Consider the following 14,148-nt stretch of genomic DNA (forward strand, 5'->3'; position numbering starts at 1 on the left):
TTGCTAATTAAAGAGAGCAAGTAAATCAGTGACATCATTTCTCTATTAGAAGGCAGTAGAGATGGGGTTTGGCTTTTCAGGTGAATACCTGTATGACTGGTGGACTCTTCAGTCTTTCAGAGAATGGAATGCTTACATATTAGGGACAGTATGGAGTTTGTTTGATCCCAAGCAGATTCTGAGTGGATATTGAGTGCACGCCACAGTAGTAATTGATATTGAAACAGGAAAAAAGCATAACACTATGGGGTTTTATATGTTCATGGAACTCCTCTATGATTTGTAATATCTTTATATTTAACAACTTCCCAGAAGCACCCCTCACCCCATATATAGTATTTGATACAATGATGGCTTAAATGGTCCTCCAATCTGGGGTAGAATTTCCTGTGCTGCCTTTGTCCCATGTACATTCTGCTGTGATCTACACTCTCTAGTTCTCCATCTTGCACAAAACATGTGAAATAGGTTTCATAGAAGCCTATGCAATTTATATCCCCTCCCCCCTTATTCTGCATGTTGCTCAGACATTGCCACTGGAGCTGTCGTACTCACCTTTCCTAAAGCTGGCCATAGACATGCAGATATTATTCTCGTGTACGACAAACGATCATCCATGGCAATCTACTGACCTACCACTAACCATTCAGATTAAATAAAATACTAAAAATAACCATGTTCTGCCCATGAATTGACAGACAAATGATGTCCAACAAATAGTAGTGACAGTTACCCAGTGATACTGTCAGATGCATGCAGAGATATTATCATTAGCTAACAGCAATCTTCTAACCTGTCAGATTGACTAAACGACCGATCACCATAATACAAAAAATGGCGGGATGATCCACACATGGTCCTAAAATCATACAAACCTTTGTTTTGTACAACTTTATCTTTGCGTCTATGGCCAGCTTTATGGCAAAACCACACTTATCCAGTCTAGGAAAAACAAGGTCACAGAAGATTTCCCTGCACAGTGACCTATGAAGCTGACACTAGGGGGTCTATTCATTAAAGGTCGGGTTTGTCTGGTTGAATTTTTAGAGGAAAAAAACCTCAAATTTGTAAAGATTTATTATACCCCAAAGCGGCAAAAAATTAGAATCCAAAAATACACCAGCTAAAACCTGTCGAAATCATATAAAAGTCAATGGCAGAGGTCCCTTTAACCATTTGAAGATGTTTTCACTCTGGTTATAATAATACAAATATATCGTATAAACAATTCAAAATTTGTGGATAGGAGTTAGCTCAAGTTTGTTTTATTTAATTTATGGGAAAAAGAATAAATAACCCCCTAGGTCTGTTTTCATAAATAAAAAAAATAAAAAAAACTTCAAAAGATCATGATCTCATTAAGAAAGGGAGTGATTTTAACCATTGATTATTATCCTACACTTTGAAACTGTATGATTAGAAGCTTTCTTGTTTGTTTTTCTGCCTCATCAAACAGCTGCTTCACTGGAACGAATACAAGATCATCCCACTGGCTCCCTGGGGACAGATACTGGTAGGACCCACCCTGCCTTTGTCAGAGTATTTGTCAGCTAATTGCAACGTGCAAGGTTTTGAGTCTACATTTCTTTAACAGCTCCACCCTCTACCATATGTACAATAGGACTGAGAGTTCTGGCAATTGCTATATAGTCCCTTATTACTGACCAGCATAGCATAGTCATCTGTTATGCAAAGTAACCAATTATGAAACTACATGTGCATTGTGTGTATTTGTGTATATCTGTTTATTTCTAATAGCACTTGTACAGTCACATGTATACTAAAGATTATTTTAATGGTGAATCCAAGGCTCCATAATATTGATTTTGCCCCCTTTTCTAGGTCTATGGCTAAGGCCAGCAGAGGGCTTAGCTTCACGGGGTAAACAGCAATTAGTCTATAAGGGTTTTCATAATAAAATAGTCATGGTCGAAATTGGTTCTAGTTTGGGCATCCCTGCCAGTGTTCCTTGCACTTGCACCCCTCCTTTTTGCAATGAGCGGGTAGGGTCATGTGTGGGACCTGGCAGTCATGTTAAGGGGCTGTTCCATGGGAGCTTAGATCATGGGAGATGAAGGAACTTGGGGGCAGCTACTGTAATTTGGTTATGTGCAATGGGGTTAAAAGCTCAGCAAGAGTCAGGTGTGGTTGGAGGAGCAAGAGTATTTTGTGTGGCCTTTATGGTTGTTTGTTATAATGTACATATTGTTATATATGGATATGCTATTGCATGGTGTTTCAGTTATAAAATTATATATAATAATTGGTGGCCTTATATCCTAAACCACGCTCTAATGTTTAATTTTTGGTGGTGGTGAAATTCAGGGTTGGGTCACATTGGGGGTTGGTTATTGCTGTGCCATGAGTTGCTGGAGGTAAAGTGGCACGACAGAGTGAGGGTAACTGTGCCATAATTTATTTTGGGGTGCAAAATCACTGTGCCAATGAGGGATGAGGTCACATGAGCCATAACATCAGAGCCTCAGTTATCATGGCCCCATAGTACTAAGAGAGCTCATTAGGAGGTCCCAATTATCAGCTCACTGGGTTCCTCCGACTCCCTGGTGGTGGGCCCTGTTATCGGTGCAAAAAAAGGTCCGTTGCATGCACAACCATTCTCCTGATGCACCCTAACAATCCAACAAATATGCAAAACTCTGCCAATAATCCACCCAAACACCGTCAACTCCCCCACAATCCCAGCCTCCCTTCCCAACTGGGCCCCCTTACCGCAGTACCCCCTGTACCCCACTAATGGTGGCCACGCATAATATAATGGAGAAGGAAAGCTATTTTCCATGATATGGTGGAAATGCACCAAGCTGTATCCAGATCCTTCATTTGCATTCATTTCCAAACTTACAGGCATATGTCAACACATTAAAGCACCTATATATATTACAGTTTAGGGAACTGCAGAGCCAAGAAACACAAACTATTCTCTAACTAAATTCCAAAACAGTGGTGCACCTGGAAATCCAAAGGAGGAAGAGCCACATTCTAATAAAAAACGCAGATGCTGAGAACTGGGGAGACTGTTTCTTAAAATGCTGGGGAACTAGGTTATAAAATATTAGGGCATCACTGTATTATAAAATGCTGGGGCCTACATTGTGCCATCCAATGCCAGGGCTGCTGTTATGTAATGATACATTTATTTTTATTTCCCTTTTAACATAGGCAATAATGGGTGTGTTACTGGGTGTGATACTGGGTAGGGTCTTTTTGCAGTAGACTGGGTTTTGTTTGTTTGGGTGAAGCACCCAAATATGGATTTTTTGATTATCTGTAGCTCCAAACCATGATTTCATATCTTGCAGCACTAATCCTAAAACAGTGGATTAAAGATGGACTTATAATTAAGGGTTAGTTGAGGTGACAAATAAAATGTAATGCTCGCATTACCTAGAATTTAATATATCCGGGGCCTCTTAACTCGTCCTATGGAAGACGAAGTGATGGCCAGGAGGATTCCAGGAATTGGTAACACATTCATGTCTCGCTTATTTGTCTTGTCATTAGGTTGTCATGAAGGTTGCACAGAGAATAAGGGGTTATTGGGTTTCTTCTAAGAGCAGAGTCTTGAGTCTCCATTCCTCTCAACTTTTCCTTTTTTTTACGGGACAGTCCCAATTTTGACAGCTCATCCCACAGTCCTGGGTTTCTTACTGAAATGTCCAGAGTTTCTCTTTGATCTCGCTTTTTGGCAGAGAGCCCAGAACACTAAGCAGCTGCACTTTAATACATTTGTAACAATTATAGATAAGCAAAGATACAATTGTAACTATTTAAGGTAAGCAAGTCTTTTGGGAGAACTGAGACTCAAAGCTTAAATGGCAATTTCAGCTTCATTAGTAAAACTGTTATAACACATAAAACATGGCCCTTAAAGTCACCGAAATATGTTCAAACTTTTATATTTACAAATTTTGTAAAAAATGGACATGGTAATTAGGGGGTGTGGCCAAAAATGGGCATGGTTAAAAAAATTGCTGTGCTACATGCACCTGATGTTTTTGTCTCTTTACTATTTTCAAATGCTGGAAGGTATGCTATCCTGACCATGATATTATGTTTATTTGCTATATATAATAATTGGTGGCCTTATATAAGATGAAATTGTATATGTTTCCAATATTGTGTGTGTGATGGCAGGATTATTTCAGTGCTGGCAGGTCAGGATTACAGGGTGTGTGAGATTTTCTTTAAGAAAGCTGTTTTTTTCAAGCAGTGACATATTCAAGAAATATAGTAGGGAGCCAGGCCAAGCCATAAAAAGCATAAACATTATTACACCATTTGCCAACAATTCCTATACTTATTATTAGAAGAACAAATGAGTATTACGGAAACTCCCAGCCTTGGCTAAAAGGGGCCCCTTGCAGTTCCCTCAGAACATTCACGTGACATAATTGCAATGCTGCAGGGCAGAATACTGTAACATTCTGTGAGCTGCTGTTTCAACATGTACAATAGGGATAGTGAGGGACATTTGTTCACAACAATGTTTCTGTGATGAAAAGTACAATATTTGCAGTTTAACATTGGAGCATGAACCCTTTTAGCCTCTCCGTGGAAATGTCAGGCAAGCAATTTGCTTATAGAGGTTCCAACCATATGATATATGGATTTGTACTGTGGCTCAAGGCTGCCTAAACATTTTAACACTACCTCTTATAACAGAATTGAAAGTACTGGATTGATGCACCTTTTTATTTTATCTCATTGCTAACCAATAACATGATATCAGATATAGGGTAAAATGACATGAGATTTTGTGGGTCAGCTATGCAGCACTACACAACAGCATGAGATCTGAAGGATGTTACCAAATCTGATCCCTCTATAGCTAGAATATAAAGTCGGATGGTGTAGTTTCTTCATGCATCTACATCCGACATTCGATGTATTTCAAAGGGAAAAAAAGTCGGTCAAACATCATCAGATTCTACCTAATAAAGATGCAGCATGCAGCGTTCACATCCGACAGTTGTGTTGCGTCGGATGGAAAAATTTTCCATGTAGTTTACACATCAAATTTTTGTATCAGTCCCATTATATTTTGACCCATGCGCCTAAACCTGACTTGTCAGATGCGTTTTGCCAATCTGACAAAATCTCTCAGAGCAGATAGAAACTCATGGTCAGGTGCTAACAAAAATTGTATATTCAATGGGGAGTAAAAGCACTCATGGCAGCTGTTAAATTAAAGCAGAATTTTTGTCTGAGCTTGCTGAGTTACAGTAAAAAATTCTGAGAGAGAGAGAGAGAGAGTCTCAAGTACTGGCACTCACAGGATTTGCACAAAAAAGGAGGAAAAAGGTTATGTGATGAATTAAGATGATGGTTTATCGCCTTTGATCCAGTAAGAGTGCGTACACTGAACATAAAGTGTGTATATATATATATATATATATATATATATATATATATATATATATATATATTAAGGTTTTAGTTTGTAGTAAAAGTACATAAGGCTTTTATCAATCAAGGAGTTGATTTGAGAATATTGAGATAATGTCTCAATATTAGTAACTACCTACACAGAAGAGAGGGACATTATTGTACAGTTCTCTGTCTGTGTTATAAGAAAGAAAGAGTGAATGAATGGAGTCATTACACAAAGTATAATCATCTTCATAGCATATGGCTATCATAGGAAAGCCCTCTACCCAAAGGGCACAAGGGTTTTATCTGAATCTAATTTCTTTGTGTTTTGTGAAAATGATTGGTCCATAATGAAGTGCTAAATAGTCTCAAACACTGAGGTCAGGGTGAAGGCGGTGTGCATAATAACAAGCATGACTAATTTGGTTTCTGTAAAGTCCTCCAGACACAACCATTGAGCCCCTCCCATAACATTCCCCAAGGTTCTCCAGCTAGGTTGAATTTGTGACCTAGAATTAGAATCACACATGGGGTGCCAAGATTGTTGTGTTTATTCTGCTGCTTTAAATGGGTTGTTCACCTTTGTGTTAACTGTTAGTATGATATAGAGGGGGATATTCCGATACAATTTGCAATTGAATTTCATTTTTTATGGTTTTTGAGTTATTTAGCTTTTTATTCAGCATCTGTCCAGTTAGCAAAAGGCCTGCATAGAAAGATGAGTAATACAAAAATAACAATATCAATAAATCTGTAGCCTTATAGAGCATTTGTTTTTTAGATGGGGTCAGTGAAAAGAGCCAGAAGAAGAAGGCAAATAATTCAAAAGCTATTAAAAAACAAATTAATGAACCAATTGAAAAGTTTTCTTATAATTGGTCAGTCTATCATATTAAATGTTAACTTAAAGGTGAACCTTTAGGGCATAAACAATCGGATTTCATGATGTGGTAAAAGATTTTCAGTACCGATTTCATTAGGCCTTTGTTGATGAACAGAACTTTGAAAGGGTGTCAAGACAAGGCAGGGTTGGATAAAAGGATGTTTTGGTCAAACATCATTAAGGTGGCACTTAGTATATGTGTTGATTAAAATACCTAGAACTGTAAGCATCTGCTTAACTCCATCGGACTTCTGCAGTTTTAAATGGATAAAAGGGAGAGAGGCTTCGATTTTGTCCCTGTTGCATTAAATAATAAAATGTGCTACATTGTGCAATAACGAGAACCATTTTTTACCATTATCTTTGTTTCCTTTCAACCCATTTTTATTTCTGCTGTAGTCTAGTGATGGGTGAATAAATTCACCAGACACGAATTAGCGGCAAATTTCCATGTTTTGCCGCAAGTTGATTAACTTGCGAAACTGCGGCGACAATTCGCAGATGAAAAATCTGCTGCATCAAAAAAAAACTGACGCGAGTCAAAATTGGAGCGTGCATAAAAATTGCCGTCCATAAAGATTATTTGGACGCCCATTGTCTTTAATGCATTTGGGCCAAATAGATAGGCGTATATAAGCCCATTGACTTCAATGCGTTTCGATGCGTTGCCATTTTGTGAATTTCGCAGTAAATTGGCAAATTTTTAGGCGAAGTGAAACTGCACAGATTTGGCCATCACTACTTTAGTCTCAAATGGAAAACATTCACAGGAATATGAACCAGAGAACAATATTAAATACTAAAATAGGATAAATGATAGAAAGTCTCTAGATAATCTAGCTGTTATAGTTAGGTGGTTATTCATACAGACATGATGGACACAGGTAAATCAAATAACTTACACATCACTACACATTTAGATTCATGCTCATCAGTAGCATTTAATAATTCTTTTAGTGACCAATAAAAGGACCAACATAATCTATAATTAATGTGCAGGAACAAAAGAGAAGACTTTGTGAAGTGCTTTGTACTAGAGCGTAAAAAATTCTATGTTATTGTATTAGTTGTAAGGCATTTCTGATATTATTAGTTATCTGTGACGCAAGCCCCACCTATTTTGAAATCTAGACAGATGTTAATCCGGCTGATCAAGGCTGAACTAATGTTGATTACCGGAAATATCTGCATAAAACGGAAGGGATTACACAAAAAATGGAATTGCAGTGCAAATCTCTGTAGTATATGTGTGGGAAAAGCTTTCCTATGTTGCAAATTCAAAGGGAACCTGCCATTCTATGATAATCATGAGATCATTTTATATCATGTTAATTAAGTAAAATAAACCAACAGTATATATTGTTCTAAACAAATGAGTCAAATCTTGTTTCATGAACACAGCATGTAGACAGCTTCCATTGTTATTATCTGCATAACTACATACCTCCCAACATTTAAAAACTGGAAAGAGGGACAAAAAGATCTGCCGCATGTAGAGCAGCACATTTTTTGGATCTCACCTGTTTTATGGCCACACCCCCATTAAAAAAAATTGGCAGGTTATGAAAGTTTGCTAAAGAAGGTGAAATTGCCATTCAAGCTGTGAGACTTGCTTATCTTAAATAGTTACAATTGCATCTTTGTTTATCTTAAATTGTTACAAATGTATCTAAGTGCAGCTGCTCAGTGTTCTGGGCTCTCTACCAAAAATTCTCTTATTTAATTACGTTTCAGAAACGTTGTATTTTTTTGTGGCGTCAGTGATCAAAGAGAAAATCTGGATTTTTTAACAAAATTAGGGGGCTGAGGGCTGAGCTGTGCCAATCAGGACTGTCCTGCAGAAAATGGGACAGTTGGGAGATTAGTTATTTGTTAATGAATACAATTGCACCTGATACTCCGATGTATCTGAATGATTGATCTGTGGGCAAAGAGAGTATGAGTGGCCATACAGAGCATTGCCACTAATATGATGCCTTGCTCTTCTGCACATACCTGGAACCTTTACTCTTGATTTAAACTCCACTAAGTGTAACAGTCCCTACCATGAGTGTAGAAGTATTTTGATTAAAGGGTCTTACGGTCACACAGGCAGATTCGGGGAGATTAGTCGCCCGGCGACAAATCTCATCTTCTTGTGAATGTAATTGTACCTGAAAGCACTGCTGGTTCTGACTTTTGATACAATGTAGAAGAGGTCGACTATCCTCCAGTCAAGACTCCATTTAAAATGTAAATCGCTGGCTGGGTGGCACTCGGAGCAATTCGTTTTCCGAAGTCGCCCAAAGTTGCCTCACAAGGAAACTTCGGGTGACTTCGGAAAACAAATTGATCCGAGTGCCATCCCGCCGCAGGGGAGGCAGTTTGGGGAGATTAGTCACCTCGAAGAAGAGGAGATTGGTCGCCAGGCGACCAATCTCCCCGAATCTGCCTGACCCTTAATTCCAAAAATAGATATAATTCAAAGCAACTTTTTGAACACAGTTCTACCACTCAGTCACATGTCATGTCATGCACATTATTTCTAGGGGTTTGATGTTCGTAAAAGCACTTTAATGAAAGTGGCAGTGTAGGACTCATGGAAAATGAAGGACTTTGATGGTGGCAAGCTATCTTGCTAATGTGTGAGTTAGACTGAGCCCTCACAATTTCTCACAATACACAAATATTCAATGTTTCTAAAGTTACAAGTATATGCCATTGAAATAAATATTTGTCTACTATCCCTTGTTATTCTCTCTACTACTGGCTCTAACTATTGAAACAATGTAACAGAAGCCAGCCAATTAACAGACCCTTAAAGAAGAGTGCACAGGAAATGGAGTCTTGACTGGAGGAGAGTCGACCTCTTCTACATTGTATCAAAAGTCAGAATCAGCAGTGCAGAAGGGATAGAGAAGTATTGCTTTCAGGTATAATTACATCCACAGATAACTTTAGAACCACTGAAAATTGTTAATTAATGTACGGTACATGGAAAGTTCTTAAAATGAAATATTCTTTATTAGGCAAAATGTTATTGTTTAAACTCCTTTAAAGGAGAACTAAATTAAACTTAAAAAAACATAGCAGCAGAGCAGGGTTGGTGGGCATCAGGCAAATATTTAGTTCTGCTTTGAACATCTTAATATATGCAGTCTATTATAACCTATGCTTCAGGCTGTTTTTGGTTTTTTTCCAGTGCTTTTAGCTGTGAATTATTCTAATTTTACCCATGCAGACCAGGCTATAGTGCAGGTCTAATGACTACTTCATGTCTTTGTGATTATACTGTCGGCAGTCATCTCAGTCATTGGGTCAATTTACTAAAGGGCGATTGCCACTTTTGGCCACTTCACCGATTTACTAACAGGTGCAGGCAACAATTTACTAGCGAAGGAGATAGACACTAGCGCTAATTCGAACTCTAACACCAGGCAACTTTTTCTCTCTGGCGAATGGACGCAGATTTTACTGAACGTTACCTCTTTTCGCCAGACTTGCCTTCACCAGCTCAGACCAGGTGAAGTGCATTGGAGTACGTAGAAAATCCTCAATCTTCAGTTACTTACATCATAAGTTTTGAGTGGAAAATCTTCTAAGTCCAAAAAACGCTGGCGACTTTTCAGTTTTTCAGGGTGCAAAAGGCATAAAAAATTTTTCGGGTACCCGGTTTCCCCCATACATTTTCTAACATATGGAACATTATTTTAAAGTGGGCTCATGTGTAGGGCATTAAAACAACCGTATTGGCCCTGAACATGTGTAGTTGTCAGTGGAAATGTAATGTATTAGCTGCAACATGTAACATACAGACCTCCATTCAAGTTTAAATTTCCAGCCCTATGTAAATTAGCCTGAGCGAAGTCCTCTAACGAAGTTGCGCTAGACAGACTTGAATGCTAGCGCCTCTTCGCTTTGATTTGCTTGCATTGCCGAAGTAACGCTAGTGAAAATTTGCTAGCGTCCGATGCCCAGGACGAAACTTTTTTGTCTGAGCGACTTTTCGCTTGGTGAATTGTTGCGATTGTTGCAAAGCCGTCGCTGGTGAATTTTTGCTGCTTAGTAAACCCCATCGTGTTAGTAAAGGGTTAACTACTGCTGACTTAGAGACCCCCCACAATAAGCCGAAGGGAATATTTAAAGTAGTCTGACAAGTTTAATTTTATTCCCCATTTGCAAAAACTGCCCTGGAGGATATGCTGCTATGTTATTGATTCCAAGAAAATGTATATGTATAACTATTGCACACAAACATTAAACCAGCTAATTCCCTGTAATGTGCAATAATGTAATTAGCATTTTAATATTATGGTTATAGAGCTAAAATCGTGTTTTAACATTCTTCCTCCTTAGGGTTTGCAGATGGATCCAGGAATGTGTCCTCTTATTACTTCTGTATTCATAGCCTTAACTAACAGCTTTAGTCATTTGTGAGCAGCAGCTGCAGCACCAAGGTATTCTACCAGTTTTATCCTTCCTTTGTACCTTCATTTAATGATTATTAATCTATAAAAATGCTTTTTCAATTTATCCTAGCAAAAACCACAAATAGGGTACCCACACCTAGAACCAGAATGCATTGAATAGTGCATAGTTGTTTTAATAAATGTTCCCGAAAGATGTTAAGTATCAGAATACGTAGAAAATACATTTGCTAAAACAAGTACAGCTGCCAGACACCAAATTGCATTCAAGTTGCCTTTAGTCTGGTGTCAGGCAACAATTATGATTCCTTTGAATAAAGTACTAGCCCACCATTAGGGTGGGCCAAGCAAGAGGCCTGGCAGGGGCCAGAAAATCTTGTAGGTGGCAGGTGAGGGGTGCGATTATTTAAGATGGTGAAGAAGAACCCAAATTGCTTTACTCTTCACCTGAAAATGAAATGTATGACATTGCCAATACCAGTGCTTTTCTGCCTGATCTCTCATCTGTTCTGATGAGCGTTTTTTGAACTGAAAGGACCTATAGTGCCACTGGTGTTCTATGCCAGGAGGCAGATGTTTTGGGTGCTTCTCTACCAGCAGAAATGTTGTAGTGTTGAAAACAACCCATGGTACACTAGCCATGGAATAAATGGAGTGCTGCGCAAAATAACGTTATTTTTGATATTCAGCAAAAATAACTGATTGATCAGTACAAAAGTACGAAGTATGTTTCCTTTCAGACATTCTTAAAGCCTGATATTTAATTATGTAGATTTAGCTATTATTAATATTTAAGGTATGAAAATATACAGAAAGACGATGGATGGTCTGAAACACCCCTTTTCTATCATTTTCTATGAAATTGCACAGATCAAATATCAGCCATGTTGGCTATGGAGAAAGTGAATTCCCATCCAAACTGCCACATTTTCAACAGCTAGTTTCTGTTGTTTTTTTTATATAAAGGGGAAATAACATCACTATCTTTCTTTTTGAAGTAATGTTATGTGTTATATTCAACAAGTAAAGTGAAACTCGCCTGCACACACTGGCCCTCCTATGCTGCTGTAGCACTAGCTAGGTCCTTAGTCCTTAGGGGAGACGGCCCACAATTGTGGACATTGTAATAGTATCACAAAAGGGGACTATGTCACACTTCCCAGTAAAGGTACACAACATCACATGAAGGGATTCCACACATGTAACTCAATTATTGCATTAAATGCCCGTGTGGAATGGCTTACATTGGTCAAACAAGCAGACCAATTAAAACACGATTGAATGAACACAAATCCACCATACGTAACTTTCAGCTGACAGTAGATGAGAACAATACATGTAATAAATACAAGAAACACAAAACCACACTGGCCAAACACGTTTTTGAGAAACAACATAGAATATCACAATCGCGATGGCAGATTTTAGAGAAAGTGGTTGTTAATAGTGATGTGTTTCGCCGCCAGCAAATAAATTTGCAAAACCGATGCAAAAATTCGCCAGCATAAAAATAAATGGACGCTAATTTTTCGCTGTTTCGCAGGAAATTAGTGAATCATATATCCATATAAACTAAAACAATTGTTACTTTGTATCTGTATCAGTCAAATTAAGTTTTACTGTATCTTTTTTATCTTCTGATATGAATTACTTCAAGGGAAAGGTAACTTTATTCATTAGTAGGGAGAGTATGCCTATGTATTTGATTTCCAGAATTTTTGTACCTTTCTTTATTTTTTGACTTTTGCCTGACTTAATGGACTTTTTCATTTGTATGGATTTTCTACATGAATGGACAATTTCTATAAGCTTTTTGAAAAAACTTTTTTTGATATATTTTCTTGGTATATTTTTTTGATATATTTGTAGTATTATCCACATGTTGTGTTTCCCTTGGTGGGAGGGCCTTTAGGATATTTAAGGGTTGTAATTACTGACTGCCACATCACCTGACGAAGGTGCGAGCCCCCGAAACATTGTGAACTTTTGTATGACACAATAAACACGTAGGGGATATCCCCCATTGCAAGTGCTATTGTGTGCCAGTTATATTCAACAAGGTAATAAAACATTTAAGTAATTAACTCCTTGGGATATTGGTTTTGATTACTGTAAATAGATTGGATGGGCAATTGGGCTACAGCCAAGATGAAATAACCTCCTCTTAGCAGTAGTTTTACTGATATACAAGGGAAATGTGTATTTTCTTCTTGAACTTATTCCTGTGACACTGTTAAGATGTTGACCACAGTTTCAAAAAGGAATTTTCTAAATGTACAAACAGGGTTAGGGACACAGTTGTATCAAGCACATTTACAATTGGTAAATGGTGTTTATTCTTGAAAAAATGCTGACTCAAGAAGAGTACTCACAATTTATTTGTTTCATCCTTTCTTCAGTTTGAGAATACACATCCTGGGAGCTGTATCTGATTGCGAAATTGCCAAAGAATGCTTTAAAGGATATACCAAGATCTGCTCTGTGTGTGCACTCAATGCACATAGACAGAAAGATGGGGCACAAGGCAGTGGATTCTCATTTGTCCTCTGCCTTAGGGTTTATAAGCACCCAAGGTGACAGCTTTAGGGGGACCAGAGATGTAAGAGTACGGTGAAAGGCATATAAAAGACATTTGATATGGCTATTTGCTCCTGGGAAAGTTTCTCTCCATATTTAGAACCTTGTCTGGAACTGTATTGATTAATGAATTAGAAAAAATTTGAGAAAAAAGTATAATTTCTAAAGACTATTTCTTCCTTTTAAGGCTTAAAGCCTTAAAAGTAGCTTAGAAGTTTGCCGACACAAGAGCTTAGCCCAATCTAAAACACCTTCTTTTAACTTATAAATCAGAGTTCAACCATCAGGTTTTTTTATTGCTAAAACGAAACGCAACTAAAAAGCGCTTCTTATCAATTTCTAAGGGATAGAAGAAACTGCATTCATGAAACAAGGTTTTATTGAACAATCAGAAGAAATTATTCTAGAGACTGTTTAATGCGCACCTCAGTAAAAATTTGTGAGGACGTCATTATCCTGCAGAGGAGAATCTGTAGGGATTCTAAAAAAAAAAAACAGCAAGTAACATCAAATGGCTTTGCAATATATTGCCTAACCTAATTAGGAGGCATAAAAATGAAAGTCTGATAGTGACAAGGAACTGTTGTTAAACAATATGTTCAGCTCTATAAACTGTAAATAGTGTTGGTCAGCATAGAGGGGGAACATAAATGAAAACATACTGTAACTGTATTTTAATTTATACTTTTTATATACATTTTATATACATTTTAAAGAGATATTACCCTCAGATTATAATCTCTTTTTTACTTACTATCTTTTACTAAATTAGATGCTAAATTAACAGTGATATGACCCATAGCTACCAATTTGATTTTTGCTTTAATTATTTTTAGTTGTAGTAGACTGATCAAAACTAATTGCTGATTGGTTGCTAGGGATAACAGCACT

The sequence above is a fragment of the Xenopus laevis genome, chromosome 9_10S, assembly GCF_017654675.1.
Source record: "Xenopus laevis strain J_2021 chromosome 9_10S, Xenopus_laevis_v10.1, whole genome shotgun sequence".
Classification (NCBI taxonomy): domain Eukaryota; kingdom Metazoa; phylum Chordata; class Amphibia; order Anura; family Pipidae; genus Xenopus; species Xenopus laevis.